The sequence below is a fragment of the Xyrauchen texanus genome, chromosome 44, assembly GCF_025860055.1.
Source record: "Xyrauchen texanus isolate HMW12.3.18 chromosome 44, RBS_HiC_50CHRs, whole genome shotgun sequence".
Taxonomy (NCBI): Eukaryota; Metazoa; Chordata; class Actinopteri; order Cypriniformes; family Catostomidae; genus Xyrauchen; species Xyrauchen texanus.
In genome coordinates this window covers 26428204-26435240 of record NC_068319.1, presented here as the reverse complement: position 1 = coordinate 26435240, position 7037 = coordinate 26428204, and positions in this window count along the sequence as shown.

Below are 7037 nucleotides of genomic sequence, written 5' to 3'. Positions count from 1 at the left end.
CTTGAGCTCTTAAAAGAGGAATAAAGAGACCCCTCTGTATTTGTATTTTTTTATTTTATACATTTAATTTATTTATTTTATTTTAACTGATATGTGCCTTGCTTAATACTCATTTACCTGTACTTACCAATGCCATTGTAGATGTACATTCTGTTTTTTGTTCTGTTCTTGGTGTTCAATAAAAAAAAAAATTGTTTCCTTTTATTTAATTAGCATTAAATGTGCTTTAACAGCGTTTGCTTCAGATAAAGAAGTTAGAGATCAGTTAAAGCGGTGAATTTATTAGCCATACTCGCTAACATAGCCAGCATCCGCAGTTTATTCTCTCTCAATTGATTGGACTATTGATTGATTCTTATGTTTACTTTATAGATTATAATTGTCTATACCATAGTATGTTGTCTTCTAAAAAATGTAAATGGATTTTAAATGGATGTCCACTTCAGTGTGCTGAATAAACTGCTTTTGTGAGGTAACAGCCAGTGTTGTAGTACTCGAGACTCGGACTCGTCTCGGACTCGGTCTCGAGACCATATTTTAATGGTCTTGGTCTTGTCATGGACTCGTGTGCATTTTGACTCGGTATTGACTCGTACTCGAACATTTTAGGAGTCCAATTCAAAATATTTTTCATGATTATTAATGTATGTATATAATATTTCTTTAAATTGATTGACACGCCCAGTGATTGGTGATTTTCTAGTGCGCAACTGCGCATGACTTGAGACTAGTTAGCGCAAAGGCAGCAAGATTCCGGTCAGGTAGGGAGGATGTGAGCCTCTAGCAATGTGTGAAAATGTCTGCTAAATCGACCATTATTCAGTTTGCCTTTAAAGGACACAAAGAATTCATATGCAGTAAGACTTTTAAAAGGAAACACTCTGCAACATGTACATTCTCAGGGACTTCAATTACAGAAGCAAAGGTTATTAGTTACATTTAGAGAGTGGACTGATATTTCACCAGCTTAGAAGAACTGATAATATATTTTTAAACCAATATCACTAAGTAAATAAAAGTAAATTAGGTAATCAACCCTCTCTGGTCTCGGTCTCGACTCGGACTCGACCCTCTCTGGTCTCGGTCTCGACTCGGACTCGACTCTCTCTGGTCTCGGTCTCGACTCGGACTCGACTCTCTCTGGTCTCGGTCTCGACTCGGACTCGAGTGAGTTGGTCTCGACTACAACTCTGGTAACAGCTCCTTAATGAAAGGATTGACTGCTTTTTCACCAATCTTCAACATGTTTTACATTAAACAATTATCTTGGAATGAACTATACCTGGAGTTAACTACGATAAAATTGCTATTTTACAAGACAAGAAACGGACAATTTTGCGACAGGGTGGTGTCGTAAACAGTGAAGGGATTCGTAAACGGTGACTGTCGTAACACTAGTAGAACGATACAATCTAATTAAAATAATATATGGTTTAACTCGATTAAAAGTAAAAGTCACGGGCTTTATATAATAAAATAAAAAAAATCTAATAACTGAATAAAATACATAAAAAAATAGCGTGTAAAATGTTTGATTTAAAGTTGTGTACAGGCAACGTGTTTTATGAAAAAGTATCTAATGGTTTCCATACTGCTGTTTGTTAAAGGAATATAACATAATTAAAAATAATAAATTAATAACCGAACGATATTGTTCCGTAAATGGAACAATGTTCTACATTTATTTTTGAAGTCTCAGTCACCAGTTTCAGTCTTGTGTGTTTTAGTGCTGTAGTTTTGTGTCTCTGGCTATGTCTGGTCATGTCTAGAAGGTAACTCGCAGTTACCTAAAGTCTCGTGAGAGCCGCATTGAATGTTCTCACGATGTTTTTATTTAGAGTCCTACAGAAACCCTACGCCTACCGCAGCCTCTAAACCTATCCCTAACGTTAACCCTACCATTAAATCTTAACGTAACCTTAGAAACAGGGAATGAGTCTCTCGCGAGACTTGGGCTGCCGGGGGGTTACCTTCTAGAAACAGCCTTGTTGTGTCTTCACATCTTTACTCTACTGCAGTCAGCTTTAGCTGTTCCTCCACTGGATAGCTGCTAGGGGTGGGAATCTCTAGACACCTCACGATTCGATTACGATTCAGACAGCTGCGATTCGATGATAAAAGATCTTGATGCATCTTTTTTTTTCAAAACAGAATTTTTTTTCTCACTGACTGCTTTGTACTTTTAAAGCAAAATATGTGTAATGATCCATAATGAATTTACTTCCAATAACTTTTATTAATACAACAAATGGAAGCAATGTGGCAAGTCAAATCAGACAAAAAAATTAACATTTTGCTGAGCCAATAATCATACAAAGCTTTCTGTACTAGCAGCTCTCATACAAAAATTATGCTTGTGGCATATTCTGAATAACTTGTAAATTGCACTTAAATTAAATAAATAATATAAATTGCACTTATACAATGATAAATAAGAGTCTTAAGCTTCTGACTTCAAACTAAATCCTGAACATAAAAGAGTCCCTCAGATAAAAAAAAACAAAAACATTTTGCTTTATACCACAATAAAAAGCAGAGGGGAGTCAAAATGTTGACTACCTTTTTATAAATGGCTGACACACTAAGTGGAGGGCAGTACAGTAAACTCTGTATAACTTAGTAAGACTCTGGGTTTACTTCCAGGTCTGTTTACAGCATATATTGATATGAAATGAGTGACGGTGCAAATGTGTTTAGCTAGTGATGTGCAAGTTCTTGTGTAAGAACAGGAGCTGGTTAACATGTTCAGATGCAAGTGTGCAGGACTATCTCCTGCTGTAGAAAAAACTGTTTCTGCAGAGACACTAGCGCAGGGAATAGCTACATAAGTATAATACATAATTATACTGTGGGGATTGCTGTGTCAGCGTAGTATTTACGAGATGGGATGTTGTGTCTCGGCTCCAACGTGCGCAACATAGCCCAAAAGCCCTGGTTTTCAACAACCGAGTAGGACGCAAATCCTTGGCAATAAATATTGCAATCTAATTTGTAATTCTCTTAGCCTTTTCGGAGCTGGGTGGATTGTCGTCTGGTTCGCAGCTACAACCGGCAGTTTATTTTCTTCCTCCAGGTGGAAACGTGTAATATGGTTTTTCATGTTTGTCGTGTTTCCAAAATATTTTATTTGAGTTTGACACAACTTGCATACAATGTGGCTCTTGTCTAACTCACGTTTCCCTTCGTCTTCATAGAATCCCAAGTGCTTCCATACACTTGCTTTTAATCCCGAGGGTGCCTGTCGAATTTCCTAATGAGACATCTGTGTCTCGTGTTAAGTGCATGCCAAAAGACTGTCCCGGCGCTGTAGTTGCACACTTACGAGGTGCATCTTTTGCGTTCCATCAACATTACGTTAGCAAGAAATATTCATAAAATCGATGCTTGACGTTTGTGAATCGATTCAGAATCGTGCAAGTCCGCATCGTGATCCATCTAAGAATCGATTTTTCCCGCCACCCCTAGTAGCAGCACTTAAAGAGTCACCATTTAATTCTTAATGTGCCATAGTCTTCTAAGAAAAAAAACAGAAACGAATTAACTCAAACAAAAATCTGTATTATAAATAGGGTTTATAATCAAGCTCAAGTTCAAGTTTATGTATAAAGCATATTTAAAAACAACAAAGGATGTAACCAAAGTGCTGTACAATTAGGGGGAAAAAACATTAATACCAGGATACATTTTTCAAAGTGTTAAAAGAACAAACAATAAAACATGTAAAACATACATATTGAAACCCCTAAAATTCTCAAACCACATCATAGGCTATAGAGAAAAAATGTGTATTCAAACTTGATTTAAATATGGCCAATGTGAAAGAAGACCTAACAACAAATGGAAGTGCATTCCACAACCTGAGTGCCACAACTACAGATGCCCGATCACCTTTGGTTTTCAAACGTGAACAGAGATGAGTAACTGATTTGATGATCGAATGGTGCGGAATGAGGTTGAAGTAGATCAGTAATATACTGAGGGACTAGACCATGCAAGGCTCTATAAACATACAGCAAAACCTTAACTTTAACTTTATAACTAACTGGTAACCAATGGAGGGCAGCGAGAACCGGAGTGATAGGCTCTCTTTTCTTAGTACCCGTTAGAAGTCTAGCTGCTGCATTTTGGACTACTTGCAGATGTGAAAAAGATGACTGAGACACATATAAGGCATTGCAGTAAACCAGCCGGGATGTAATAAGAGCAGGAATCACTATTTCCAGGTCCTTCTGTGAGAGAAACTGTTTTATGGTAGTTGTTATGTCATCATAACTGTCTTTATTATTGAAGACAGACATATATCTGCTATATTTCATATTTCTTTCCATACATTAACCCCAAATGCCCCACCTCATCTTGGGCCCCTCAGATATGTCAGAATGACACTACTGGTCTGTCATGGTTATGAAGGACTGGGAAAAAAATTATTGTCTGTATATAGTATATACCTGTACATTCAGTATTCATTGAAGCAATGAAAAACTCTACAATGACAAACATTTTAATTTGTATTTTTCAGTTGGCCCAAGCTGCCATGTGGCTAGATATTTCTAAATGTTTGCGTAAATAGCAATGTAAAGAAGAGGAGTGCATAACAAGTAATGCAATTTCATATCTTTTGGAATTTTTATTTCCTTTAGTAACAACTACCAGTCTTTTGATTTGACTCGAGTGCGAGTCGTTCAGCTTCATGGAGTGGTGGTGGTGTAGTGGCTAAAGCACAGGGCTGTTAATCAGAAGGTCACAGGTTGTAAACCCATGGCCACCACCCATGGTGAGATATCTCAGGGCACTTATTTCAATATACGTTTCAGGGAGTAGGACATTTTTTTTGCATACCTTTCCATGAAAACAGCACTTTTACCTCCTTGGGCGAAATCGTCCAGTGTTTCAAAGCAGTCGTTGCACGCACGCGCCAACAACATGTGTTTGTGCGCACCACCTTGAGCAAGGCACTTAACTCCAGGTTGCTCTGGGGGGATTGTCCCTGTAATAATTGCACTGTAAGTCGCTTTGGATAAAAGCGTCTGCCAAATGCATAAATGTAAATATTGTGTTCATCAGTGCCAGCAAAGTCCAGACTGACCACAATGTGGCTGCATCCGAATACACAGGCACCAGACTTGCTACCTGATCAGTTAATGGCTTAATTGAGAGCATTTTTGAAGATATGAAACTCTTAAGGAAACTGTTCACAGAACAGTTTGAAAAGCACCTTATTTTCATCCTATCTCCGCAAACAGCTTCCGAAGTCAGCATTTTCCAGCTTTCAGATGTAGGCATGTGAATTCGGTGACAGGAGGTTGAAAGATCTGCTGCAAAAATCAGTCTATGCTTAATGATATTCGAAGCGCTGCCCCCAGTGGCCAAAGCTCAAAGTGTTTTTGTCTGGGTGAAATGTCCACAGGGTTGTGCCAAAAGCAAGTTGTGTTTTTAGTTGTAAATATTGCTATACAGTCAACAGGAATGCATATTTTATTAACCATGCTCCCAAACCCCAACCCTAAACCTAATCTTCAGTGAAGTAAACATGTAATATTTGAGCAAAAATTTAACCTCATAATCGTACTCACCATTGTTTATGAGAGTGCGATTACTCCCTTGTTTTCATGGGACCAGAACCCTTGTCTCAACGCATTCAGTAGCACCACAGGGAAAGGTTAACACAATTTAATTGATGCAAAAATATCTGATGGGGGATGACACTTGATTTTAGACTAAATGAACATTCGGAAGCAACATATCGATTTTCTCATGTGATCATGTTGCAAGTTCATGAACTTTATACTTAAGTCTAAAGTATACTTCGGTCAGACAGGATGCGTGACTCAAATTTCATCATCAGCAGAGTGCTCTTGCACTGAATGTGCACAGCGCAATATTTCTAGCCACTCATCTTTAATGCGCAGAATGAGTATGCGCCTGAAATTATTTGCACTAATTAGTGGGTTCACAAGGTGGCAACACTCACATTTGAGCAGTTGCTTTCACCAAGAAGCACTAGAAGAAGATGTAGTAGCTGGTAAATTACAGGAGATGAATGTGGAAATAACAACTGTGGATGTGCACATCAAGAACACATATGTGAGGAGGTCAGGAGAAACCTGCATTTGTATAACTCCAGTCTGAAGAGTAAAAAGACATCTTTATGTTTCTACTTCCACGAGACTGTGCCGTTGAATTAGCCACGCCCCCTCTTTCCAAAACCCCTAACTCCAAATAAACCAAAATTAGCTTTATATATTGTTAAAAACAATAGCAGCAAAACAGCGCCCTCAACTGACAACTGTTATGAACAGCAGGGCATAAAAATTAATTATACCTCAATAACGCAGTGCAACTACAATACTATGAAAACACGAAAAATGATTGACAGGTCGAAAGCGTCATTGTCCGCGGAACGCAGACACATTTTTGTTTGCAGTTTACAGAGTCTAGAGTTGTCACAGGGACCGGTGATATATCTCAGGGCACTTATTTCAATATACGTTTCAGGGAGTAGGACATTTGTTTTGCATACCTTTCCATGAAAACAGCACCTTTACCTCCTTGGGAGAAATCCAGTGTTTCAAAGCAGTCGTTGCACGCATGCGCCAACAACATGTGTTTGTGCGCACAGTTATATGAAGTATACTTTCACAGGCTGACGTTCGACTGCACGATGACGTTAGGCGTTCGTGTCAAAACCGAAGTGTATTTAGGCTTCAGTTCCACATACATCCACTGGGTGGCAGCATTGACTAGTCACATTTCAAAGTTTATATGCTGTGTTAATCTAAAGAGAAAGCTTTTTTATGTCGTCATAACAAAGAAATACGTATTTCTACAGTGGCTTTATTCATTCCAGTTCCACATGTCAGTTTCTCCTCTTTTATTATCTGAACATAAATAGTAAATGTTTCACCTCGTCTTGTTCTCTCTAAAATATGTCAGCAGCATGCCACTCAACTGGTCTGTCAGGACTGTGAGGGACTGGAAATAAAATAAGAAACATTTGAGTATATTCAATGCCTTAGGTTTATATAAGTGGTGGGTGG